Source organism: Hemiscyllium ocellatum, chromosome 10, assembly GCF_020745735.1.
Source record: "Hemiscyllium ocellatum isolate sHemOce1 chromosome 10, sHemOce1.pat.X.cur, whole genome shotgun sequence".
NCBI lineage: Eukaryota > Metazoa > Chordata > Chondrichthyes > Orectolobiformes > Hemiscylliidae > Hemiscyllium > Hemiscyllium ocellatum.
This window is the reverse complement of record NC_083410.1, coordinates 51606614-51619431: the sequence shown is the minus strand read 5'-3', so window position 1 is coordinate 51619431 and position 12818 is coordinate 51606614. Positions and strand designations below refer to the sequence as shown.

At 42.1% G+C, this 12818-nt stretch overlaps 1 protein-coding gene across 2 annotated transcripts in view; it reads left to right on the top strand.

The window, feature by feature from the left end:
* Nucleotides 1-284: 284 nt before the first annotated feature.
* taf1a (TATA box binding protein (TBP)-associated factor, RNA polymerase I, A) overlaps nucleotides 285-12818 on the top strand; it is a 38176-nt gene continuing 25642 nt past the window's right edge. The window contains exon 1 of one of the 2 annotated variants that reach the window (XM_060830921.1): nucleotides 285-414. The gene's annotated coding sequence lies outside the window, so the exon portion shown is untranslated. The other variant, XM_060830922.1, reaches the window with a different exon arrangement.

Sequence of the window (12818 nt, the reverse complement as noted above, 5' to 3'; positions counted from 1 at the left end):
AAATACATCTCACTATAAGTAACCGTTATGTTTATTTGAACGAAACGCAACACAAGACGATAAATGTCAACGTTAAACACGTGAAAGCTGTGACTATGCAGTAGGTGTAATTGCATTTGACCAAAATCCGCAGTTGTTTTTTGGAAACTTTATTCCAGATCATGGAATAAACATTTCCAGTCAATATCCATATAATCAACAGGAAAAATTAATAATCCCCAAACCACGTAGTCGCTTTAAGAGAAAGTACAGCAACGTTCGACATGACCCCGGAAGGAGTTTGAGACTGTCAGCACGAGGGAAGTAAATGTATCTTTTCACTGGGAGTAGAACGTTGTGCTGGGGAGTGGAATGTTGCCCGGGAAATGCAACGTGGTGTGGATTGGGAGTCGAATCCTGAGTTTGGAGAGTTAGGTAGGTAATTGATGTGGAGCAGACTGTCCTAAACATTTGGTCACTAGGGAGGAAAATCTTTCGGTATTATGACTAGATGAACCCGAGGAGCGGATAAGAGATCAGAAGGTGCGTGGAGATCTTAATTGGGAGTTCTTTAAAAAAAAACTCGGTATTTGTTTAGCTTTTGCAGACTTTGTGATTTTGATGCGTTCTCTTGTTAAAAATAAATTAAAACCAAAATAGCGAAAAAGTCATGGATGATATTCAGTCGTAAAGTTTAATATTTTGTTTCTTATTGCCTGGAAAACAAATAGTTTTGGAAAGGGATTGATATGCCTTTGCCTATTATTTTCAACACTAAAAAACCATTTGATGCAAACACACAACAGGATATTGCGTTTGTTTACACTCTGTAATCTTCCAGGTTTTCTCCACCTCCAATTTATTCATCCGTGTACTTCCTCATATATCTCAACTCCACTCATTTGCACTATTGCCATTCATCTCTGATACTAAGTGAGTGTTGTAGGTCACGAGCTGCCTCTGAGCAAGAAAATCTGTCTCCTCCTATGATGATACCTGAAGCTAAATAAAGCTGATTGTCTTGTAAGCTGTTGCATTGCACCAATAAGTCAGAGACATTATAATTTGTGAACCAGTGACTCTGTGTCTCATGCAAAGTAGAAGAACGTGAAGGAAAAATCAGAGAACTAAAGGAGTTTGGAAACAAAGTTAACACTGCATCAAATCCTGGGGACTGAAGCTTTGAACTGTTTCCCAAGTTTTCTTCACCCTACCCATAACCCTCTTTGTTTTGTGTGTTAGAAGTTTAGCTGGTAGAATTATGTGCAGGAAGTTCATATTTGTTTATATTGCTGAAGCAGTCTATTTATAATAAATAGTTTTTGTTAAGTGCAGAAACCTAATCTGAGCCTATAAGGCATAAATTGGGGACTTTGATAAAACTTATAACTTTTATGATGACTCTGGGAACAGTCTGGGCTTGATATCCAAGGGTTTTACTCAGTGAGGCATTACATTTGCCTTGGGGTTTCTGTCTCCTGTAAATGTTTGCTGCGGTTTCTATTTTGTTTTAGTTATCTTTTTATAATACTGTACCAGATGATTTTGTTTTTTTCTTCTGGAATGTCTGATCAGATTTTGTAATGATATGGCTGACTGAAAGTAATTATCAATAAAAACAGACATGTAATCTTTTAACCTGTTGAATTCCTCGGTTCTTTTAAAGCTTCCACACTCCAACAGTGACTTTATTCAATTATTGTTTGTTTAATGCTTCAAACCCTAGTTAAAATTCTGGTCCGTCTGTGAGGTAAACTTGTTAAGACTAGTGTAAAGATAAAGTCATTGCAGTTTTTACTGGACCAGGCTATTGTCTGTTAGAGGGATGACTGGTGATGGTTTAAACTAAGGGTCGCTAAACCATAGGCAAGGGGAGGGGTTGAGAAGGAGAGAGCGTGAGAACCTGAGCCACTGCAGTAATTGAACCTGTGCTGTTGGCATCATGCTGCACTCTAAATAGCTGTCTAGCCAACTGAACTAACCAACCCCCACTTGATAGCTAAAACCAGGTGGATCCTGACCAAGGCTCTGTAGACCAATAACATCATGTCCTTTTTTCGATTCTCTTTGCACCTGTATGCTAGATTTAGTTGTTGGTAGCAGAGTCCACTTATTATTTGAAAAGTAGGTCTGGGTGAGTAGGGAAGTAAAGAGCTCTCGGAGTAGAAACATGCCAAACCCTAAGTGTACTGCTGCAAACAAACAGGGCAATAAAGTCACTCGTCAAGCACTAGACTTCATTTCTAGAGGGGCAGAATTGAAAAGTAGGGAGCTTATGTTCAACATGCACAGGAGGTGAGGCCTCTTCTGGACTACTATGTCCAATTCTTCTGGTTGCCCTGTTATGGGAAAGATATTATTAAGTTGGAGAAGGTTCAAAAAAGATCGACCAGGATGTTGCTGACAGTGGAGGGTTTGGGATACAAAAATAGACAGGAAAGGTTGGGACTTGTTTCCCTGGCGTGTTGAGGGGTGACCTTATTGAGGTTTATCAAATCAAACGCGGTGTAGATAAGGTGAATGACAGGGTATTTTCCCTAGGGTGGGAGAGTTCAAAAGCAGGGGCATATTTTTGAGGTGAGAAGATTTAAAAAGAACATGAGTGACAGTTTTATGCAGTTACATTAAAAATGGGCCTTCTAGCTCCTATCACTGCATCCCCTATCCCCACACATCTATGTGCACACACATCCTCCATGCCAACTTAATGCCAATCTGGGACCATTCAACTGGCAGCCTTTGACTTACTCACTCTGTCAACACTTCCAGCATCAGCAGATTTCAGAAACAATGGTGAGATGAAATAAAATAAATTCAGCACATCTAATGTAAAATTCCCTATGGTAAGTAACATTAATTTGTTAAAAACTCATTCATGATTTAAATCTATTCGTGCTTAATCCATTACAGAACAAACCATTGCATTTCACGGTCCTTCTGAAAATATAGCTGGTACCTTTGGAGCTGTCCATCAAGCTGTGAATTTACCATCCCCCACTGTGGTGATAGGTGGAAGATGCCATTACTGAACTCCCTTCAATACAAAGTGCTGGAGAAACTTGATTGACTCAATCCTGGCAGCAGCTGTGCACATTGGAACAATGTTTGAGTCCAATAATTTTTCTTCAGAGTGATCTGATAACAATAGAACTCAGGCTTATGTCAACAAATATCCATTGAAATTGCAAAAATTTTTTTCAAACAAGAATCACTGGGAATTTTTCAAAATTTAAAAGGCAGAGGATGTATATGATTGACAACAAATACATATTTAATGCTCCTTTTCCACGCTAATTTATACGGTAGTAATCCCACAGGGATACCTGCACCTTACCAACAGGATATCTGAACTCCTCATAGAGTCATACAGCAGGGAAACAGGCCCTGCGGTCCAACGTGTCTGTGCCGACCAGACATTACAATCACACCTAGTCCTATTTGCCAGCAGTTGGCTTTTAACTGTCGAAGCCCTTCCTATTGATGCACCCATCCAGATGCCTTTAAGTTTGTACCCATCGCCACCATTTCCTCTGGTAACTTGTTCCATACATGCACTGCCCTCTAGGTGAAAAGGTTACCCCTCAAGTCCTTTTTAAATCTTCCCTGCCCACCCACCTCAACTTAAATTTTTGGACACCCCCTATGCTAGGAAGAAGACCTTGGCTATTCACCCTATATCTGCCCCTCATGATTTTATAAAACTCTGTAGGGGTCATCTTCAGCCTCTGACACTCCAGGGTGAAAAAAAACCCTAGCCTATTCAGCGCCTCCCTATAGCTCAAACCCTCCAGGCCCAGCAACATCCTTTCAAAGAGCTGCAATATGTTCAGACCACTTCTTCCAGTGTCTCACACCTATGAGTCCTGTTTCAGAAATTAGGGTGATGAAAATTGCTTGTGAGCCATGCAGCTTTACCTTTTAAGTGTGCTGCAGTCTCTGTGACCTGTGAATGGGCAACACACACCCAGGCATACGATTCCCTGTTGACAGAAATAATGAGTGCAGGGCTTGGAAGGTGGGATTTCTGGATTCAAGGTTCTAATCCCACTCTCAGTGAGGTAGCATAACCCTTCCAACTTTGTGAAAGTGGAGATCCAAACGTTGGAGTGCGCTACCATTGATTTGCCATATTACGAACAAATAAAGGACCCTGGACTCATTCGGGGATGAAGGGCTTATCATAAGAAGGTAGGTTGTATAAGTTGGGTCTTTACTCGTTATAGTGTAGTAGAACGAGAGGGTAATGTTACTGAAATACCTCAGCTTCTGAATTAATGCAGGGTAGGTGACTGAGGTGTCAGTGGGGGAGCACTTTGAGGCCAGCGACCAGAATTCTGTTAGTTTTAAAATTTGGAAAATTTAAAAGTTGGAAAAGGATAGACCGGATCTAAAATTTGAAGTTCTAAATTTGGAGGAAGGCTAATCTTGATAGTATTAGGCAAGAACTTTCAAAAGTTGATTGGGGTCAGGTGTTCGCAGGTAATGGGACGGCTGGAAAATGGGAAATGAGATAACCAAGAGTCTAGAGACAGTATGTTCCTGTTAAGGTGAAAGGAAAGGCTGGTAGGTATAGGGAATGCTGGATGACTAAAGAAATTGAGGTTTTGACTAAGAAAAAGAAGGAAGCATGTGTCAGGTATAGACAGGATAGATCGAGTGAATCCTTAGAGTATAAAGGCAGGAGGAGTATAGTTAAGAGGGAATAAAGGAGGGCAAAACGGCAACATGAGATAGATAGCTTTGGCAAATAGGGTTAAGGAGACTCCAAAGGGTTTTTATAACTACGTTCAGGACAAAAGGGTAACTAGGAAGCGAATAGGGCCCCTTAAAAATCAGCAAGACAGCGTATGTGTGGAGCTGCAGGAGATAGGGGGGGTTTACTAAATGTATATTTTGCAATAATGTTTACTGTGGAAAAGGGCATGGAAAATATAGAATGTGGGAAAATAGTTGGTGACATCTTGAAAGATGTCCACATTACAGAAGAGGTGGTGCTGGATGCCTTGAAATGCAAAATATTGATAAATCTCCAGGATCTGATCAGGTGTACCCGAGAACTCTGTGGGCAGCTAGAGAAGTGATTGCTGGGCCCCTTGCTGAGATATTTGTGTCATCGATAGTCACAGGTGAGGTGCCGGATGACTGGAGGTTGGCTAATGTGATACCAATATTTAAAAGCCAGGGAACTCTAGACCAGTGAGCCTGATATCGGTGTTGGGAAAGTTGTTGGAGGGAATCCTGAAGGACGGGATGTCCATGTATTTGGAAAGACAAGGACTGATGAGGGATAGTCAGCATGTCTTTGTGCGTGGGAAATCATGTCTCATGAACTTGATTTGAATTTTTTTAAGAAGTAACAAAGAGGATTGATGAGGGCAGAGCGGGGGACTTCAATAAGGCTTTCGACAAGGTTCCCCATGGGAGACTGGTGAGCAAGGTTAGATCTCACAGAATATAGGGAGAACATGGAAGACAGAGAACGGAGATGAAGGGGTGCCTTTCAAACTGGAGGCCTGTGACTACTGGTGTATCAGAAGGATCAGTGCTTGGTCCATTACTTTTTGTCATTTATACAAATGATTTGGATGTGAGCATAGGAGGTATAGTTTGTAAGTTTGTAGTTATCACCAAAATTGGAGGTGTAGTTGACAGCGAAGATGATTACGTCAGAATGCAGCAGGATCTTGATCAGTTGAACCAATGGGCTGAGGAGTGGCAGATGGAGTTTAATTGAGATAAATGTGAGGTTTTGCATTTTGGAAAGGCAAATTCGGGCAGGATTTATGCACTTAATGCTAAAGTCCTGGGGAGTGTTGCTGAACAAAATCATGAGGGGCATAGATAGAGTTAATAGACAAGGTCTTTTCTCTGGGATGGGGGAGTCCAGAACTAGTGAGTGTAGGTTCAGGGTGAGAGGGGAAAGATATAAAAAGGACATAAGGGGCAACGTTTCATGCAGAGGGTGATGCGTGTATGGAATGAGTTGCTTGAGGAAGTAGTGGAGATTGTACCAATTACAACATTTAAAAGGCATCTGGATGGGTATATGAATAAGAAGGGTTTGAGAGGCGTATGCACCAAATCCTGGCGAATGGGATTAGATTAATTCAGGATGTCTGGTCAGCATGGATGTGTTGGACCTAAGGGTCTGTTCCCATGCTGTACATCTCTATGACTCTTAAAAACTCGATTGCAATTTCGATACTACTTACAACTTGTTAGTTAAGACACAAAGAAGGGAAATGTGTCAAAATGATGAGTTATTTGCTTAAGTTGTTAATTAGGGCCCAAAGTATCCAGTATCACAGTTTGAAATGAGCGTGTTTTTAGTTTGTTTCTTGACTTTGAAGCTTTTGCTGTGATGTTCTGTCAGTGTCTATTCTTCACCACCAGATGGAGCTTTTGTACTTTCTTGAAAAAGTTAATTCAGTAAATCCAGTTACGAAACTTCAATCTATTCATGTTTGATGCATTTCAAATGCGACTGCAAAACATTATTCCTTTTTTATTTTAATGGATTTTAATCAAATTTTGTGAAATTTGTCTTTGTGCATTTGCTCTTGTTTCTTCATGATTTTCATCAATCTACATTTCTTTCTCATCTCTGAGAAATGTAGTTGTTGTGATATAAATGGGGCCAGTCTAGACACAGTGTACACTCTGATCCTAGAAGCAATGAAAAATCATTAAGAGCCAATTAAAGAGACTCGATCTCTGTCCTTTGAAAAGAATCCCCTTAAATTGAACTTCCACATGATTACATAAGGTACTTCAATCAATAAAGTAAACTGAAACAGCATTTTGAGAATGAGAAAGCACAGGGAAATTAAGTATTTCTGCACACAGGATTTTTGCCAGTTGCAAAAGTTGATATGCTTGTTTAAAAGGAACAGGCTAGGTTTTTGTTTTAGGAGAAGCAACCAACGACTAAAGTGAGATTAAGCAGCAATGGGTTTCTGAAAGACTGCCATAAATAGGTATAAGAACTAGCTTTGTCTCATTATGCAGTTGTTACAGGTTCACACAAGTGTAACCAACAGTAAACTGTTCAAGAAGGGAATCCCCTCTCTGTGGATAAATGTGCTTTTTGCTGCAGGAATACATTGAACAGAAGATCTGATGGGTCTGAAAGTGTGGTTTGTATCATAATCCTACTACTTCACCCTTTAATTGTAGTTGTGCTATTCTGCTGTGTTGCTTTCCATTGGACATGAGATGCACTTCTCAATCCACAGCGCGATAGGATCAGTGTCTGCTTTACATGTGGCCTGGGCAGTTTGATAAACAGAGATCCATTGTCGAGGAAGCCTGAAGATCCAGCTACTGAAGTAGACTTTGGAAACAGTTATAAGCAGTTTAATGTTCCTTCCAAAATCGTTACTTAAGTCTGTATTTTGCTTCTTGTGAGAACGAAATTTGTTTTAAGTCTAAATCCAGGAAAAGTTAAAACTCGGATTCTGGCCTTTTGATGATTACTACTTTGAGACTTCAAGTAAGTCATGGAATCATAAAGCATGGAAACTGACCTTTCGGTCCAAACACTCCATACCGACCATAATCCTAAATTAAACATTTCCAACCAGTCTGCTCCTGGCCGATATCCCTCCAAACATTTCTTATTTGTGTACATATCTAAATGTCTTTTAAACATTGTAACTGTATCTGCATCCACCACTTCCTCCGGACGCTCATTCCACTCACGAACCACGCTTTTTAAAAAAAAACATGTCCTTTTTAAAATCTTTCTCCTGTCACCTTAAAAATATGCCTCCTTGACGGGAAATCCCCTATCCTAGAGAAAAGACATCTGCCATTCACCTTATCTATACCCCTCTTGATTTTATAAAACTCTATAGGGTCACTTCTCAACCTGTTAAGCTCCAGTGAAAAGAGTCCTAGACTCTGCTTATTACTGAAATCCTCCGTTCCCAGCAACATCCTCTTCTGAACCCTCCAACTTAATAATATCCTTCCTAAAGCAAGGCTACCAAAACTAGTCACGGTATTCCAATAGAGGCCCCACCAACATCCCGTACAACCTCAACATAACATCCCAACTTTTGTACTCAAAGGTCTGAGTAGCAAAGGCAAGTGTGCTAAACTCCTTCTTAACCACCCTATCCATATTTGATGGAGAAAGTGAGGACTGCAGATGCTGGAGATCAGAGCTGGAAATGTGTTGCTGGAAAAGCGCAGCAGGTCAGGCAGCATCCAAGGAGCAGGAGAATCGACGTTTCGGGCATGAGCCCTTCTTCAGGAATGAAGAAAGTGTGCCAAGCAGGCTAAGATAAAAGGTAGGGAGGAGGGACTTAGGGGAGGGGTGTTGGAAATGTGATAGGTGGAAGGAGCTTAAGGTAATGGTGATGGGCCGGAGTGGGGGGGGGGGTGGGGTGGCGAGAGGTCAGGAAGAAGATTGCAAGTTAGGAAGGTGGTGCTGAGTTCGAGGGTTGGAACTGAGACAAGGTGGGGGGAGGGGAAATGAGGAAACTGGAGAAATCTGAGTTCATCCCTTGGGGTTGGAGGGTTCCTAGGCGGAAGATGAGGGGCTCTTCCTCCAGCCGTCGTGTTGCGATGGTCTGGCGATGGAGGAGTCCAAGGACCTGCATGTCCTTGGTGGAGTGGGAGTGGGAGTTGAAGTGTTGAGCCACGAGGTGGTTGGGTTGGTTGGTGCGGGTGTCCCAGAGGTGTTCTCTGAAACGTTCCGCAAGTAGGCGGCTTGTCTCCCCAATATAGAGGAGGCTACATCGGGTGCAGCGGATGCAGTAAATGATGTGTGTGGAGGTGCAGGTGAATTTGTGGCAGATATGGAAGGATCCCTTGGGGCCTTGGAGGGAAGTAAGGGGGGAGGTATGGGCGCAAGTTTTGCATTTCTTGCGGTTGCAGGGAAAGGTGCCGGGAGTGGAGATTGGGTTGGTGGGGGGTGTGGACCTGACGATGGAGTCGCGGAGGGAGTGGTCTTTTCGGAATGCTGATAGGGGTGGGGAGGGAAATATATCCCTGGTGGTGGGGTCCGTTTGGAGATTGCGGAAATGACAACGAATGATACGTTGTATATGGAGGTTGGTGGGGTGGTAGGTGAGGACCAGTGGGGTTCTGTCCTGGGGCGATTGGAGGGGCGGGGCTCAAGGGTGGAGGAGCGGGAAGTGGAGGAGATGTAGTGGAGGGCATCGTTGATCATGTCTGGGGGGAAATTGTGGTCTTTGAAGAAGGAGGTCATCTGGGTTGTTCGGTGTTGGAACAGGTCCTCCTGGGAGCAGATGCGGCAGAGACGAAAGAATTGGGAATATGGGATGGCGTTTTTACAGGGGGCAGGGTGGGAGGAGGTGTAGTTTAGGTAGCTGTGGGAGTCAGTCGGTTTATAGTAAATGTCCGTGTTGATTCGGTCACCTCAGATAGAAATGGAGAGGTCTAGGAAGGGGAGGGAGGAGTCTGAGACGGTCCAAGTAAATTTGAGGTCGGGGTGGAAGGTGTTGGTAAGGTGGATGGATTGTTCAACCTCCTCGTGGGAGCAGAGGCAGCGCCGATACAGTCATCGATGTAGCGGAGGAAAAGATGGGGAGTGGTGCCAGTGTAGCTGCGGAAGATGGACTGTTCCACATATCCGACGAAGAGGCAGGCATATCTGGGGCCCATGCGGGTGCCCATATATATTTGATGCAAACTTCAAAGAATTATGTACCTGAGCCCTTAGGTGTCTGTGTTGTGCAACACCAAACAAAGACCTACTATTAATTGTATAAGTCTTGCCTTCATTTGTTTTTACCAAAATATAATACCTCCCATTTATCCAAATTAAATTCCATTACCATTCTTCAGCCCTTTTGCCCAATTGACCAAAATCCATTTGCATTCTTCAATAACGTTTTTCACTGTCTTCTATACCAGCAATTTAGGTGTTATCTGCAAATTTACAAACAATGTCCTCTATTCTCATTTAAATCATTTATATAAATGACAAACAACAGTGGAAGTAGCACCAATCCCCATGAAACACTGTAGGCCACAGGTATCCAGTGTGAAAAACAACTGTCCACCATCACTGTTTCCTGTCAATAAGCCCATTTTATATCTAATTGGCTCACTAAAGTCCAAATAAGCAGCATCTACTGCACTGCCCTCATCAATCTTCTTGACTACTTCCTTAGAAAACTCAATCTAGTTTGTGAGATATGATTTCCCTCGCACAAAACCATGCTGACTATCCCATTCCTTTCCTCTCCAGGTGCATATAATTCCTATCGTTCAGAATCACTTCCAACAACTTTCCTACCACTGAAGTCAGACTCACAGGTCTACAATTCCATGCTTCTCCATCCATCCCTTCTTAATCCAAGACACAACATTAGCCTCTCTCCAATCCACTGTGGGCTTATTGGGTCCCAGGTTCGATTCCAGCTCCAGGCAACTGTCTGTGTGGATTTTGCCCGATTTCTCCCCCCCCACTCCCCCGGTGTCTGCGTGCGTTTCCTCCAGGTGCTCCAGCTTCCTCCCACAGTCCAAAGATGTGCAGATTAGGTGAAATGGCCATGGTAAATTGCTAATACTGCTACGTGCATGAGTCAGAGGGAAGTGGGTCTGGGTAGGTTACTCTTCGGAGGGTCATTGTGGACTGGTTGGGCCGAAGGGCCTGTTTCCTGTTTCCACACTGTAGGTAATCTGATCTAATCATTTGGCACCTCACTTGTGTTTGTTGTGGGTATGTTTGCCGAGCTGGGAAGTTGATTTGCAGACTTTTCATCCAATGTCTGGGGGACATCTTCAGTGCTTTGGAGCCTCCTGTGAAGCGCTGCTGTACTGTATTTTCTGCAATTTATTGGGGCAGCCCTTCCCAAATCAACTTCTCAGCTTGGCGAATATACCCACAAAAACCAGCACCCAAGCCACAAATATTTATACAAACCTTGAATGATACAAATATTTCTATAAGGGGCCCTGCAACCTCCTCCCTAACTTCCCACAAAGTCCCAGGATACACTAGATCTGATCCATGAGATTTATCTACCTTTATATTTTCTAATACCTCCAGCACTTTCTTTTCTGTAATGTGAACTGTCTTTAAAACATTAGCATTTATTTCCCTGCATTACCTAGCCTCTAGTTTTTACTGTGGAGAAGGAAATAGTGTGAAATATTCAATTAATATCTTTCCCAACTCCTGAGGTTCAACACTAAGACAGTCTCTATGAACTTTAAGGAGCCGTAATCTCCCTAGTTGCTGTCTTGCTCTTAATGTAGTTGTGGAGTCTCTTTGGATTATCCTTAACACTATTTGCCAAGGCCATCTCATATCTTGTCTTTGTCTTCCTATATTCCCTCTTAAGAATGCCCCTACACACTTTATACTGTTCAAGAGATTCATTTGAACCCAGTTGTTTATATCTTAACATAATTCTTTTTTGTTCTTAACTAGAATCTCAATATCTTTATTCATCCATTGTTCTCTCATCCTACCAGCCTTATTTTTTACTCTAACAGGAATGTAATGACTTTGAACTCTTGTTATCACACTTTTGAAAGCATTCCCCTTTTCAGATGTCCCTTTACCTGTGAACAGTCTACTCCAATCAATTTCTGAAAGTTCTTGTCTCATACCATTAAAATTTCCCTTACTCCAATTAAAAACTTGAATTTTTATAAAAGGCTTATCCTTTTCCATTAACTATTTAAAACAAATAAATTTATGATCACTCAATCAAAGTGTTTCTCGTACCGCCACTTCAGTTACTTGCCCTGTTTTATTACCCAAGAGAAGGTCAAGGTTTGCGCCTTCTCTGATAGAAACATTTGCATATTGTTAAAGAAATTTTCTTGAGCATATTTAACAAGTTCTTCATCCAAGCCTTGAACACTATGGTAGTCCCAGTTGAGATGTGTTGCTGGAAAAGCACAGCAGGTCAGGCAGCATCTGAGGAGCAGGAAAATTGATGTTTTGGGCTAGAACCCTTCATCAGGAAGCATTCCTGATGAAGGACTCCGGCCTGAAACTTCGATTTTCTTGTTCCTCAGACGCTGCCTGACCTGCTGTGCTTTCCCAGCAGCACACTCTCAACTCTAATCTCCAGCACCTGCAGACCTCACTGTCTCAATTATGGTAGTCCCAGTTAATGTTTGGAAAATTAAAATCAACTACTATTACAGCCTTTTTATTCACATGTATCTGAGATCTCTCTGCATATTTGTTCCTCAAATTCCCTCTGACTACTGAAGGGTGGGGGTTTATTGTACAATACCTTTTTTATTTGTAGTTATTTTGACTGGACAGTCTTTCAGAAGTATCTTCTTGGTTATAGCAGTAATGTTTTCCTTTATCAAAAATGCTACCCCCTTCCCCCCCCCCATCCCCTTTTGCCTCTTTGTCTATCCCTCCTTTAGCACATAAAACCTGGAACATTGAGCTTCCAGTCCTGTCCAGCCTCAGCCAAGTTTCTGTAATAGTTATGATGTCCCAATCCCATATTCCTAAACATGCCCTAAGTTCATCAGCCCTATCTGTAACAGCCCTTGTATTGAATAAATGCAGTTTAATTCTTCATTCTGTGAGTTGGTGTTACCTGTCTTTTCTAATTAACTTGTCCTTTTCAGACTGAAAAAATATTCTCATCTATCTTTCTATTTCCTCTGCTACTTAGGGTCCCTCCACCCCCTTTCTCTAATAGTACACAGTCTCTTTTCATAGAATTAGCAATTCTTCCCGCTAGGATATTGGTTCCTTTCCAGTACGGGTGAAACTCATCCTTTTGAACAAGTCTTTTTGTCCCATTTGAAATCCCAATGATCCACAAAACCTGAATCCTTGAACATTACACCGCCTCTTCAAAGTTAAAAATCACACAACGCCT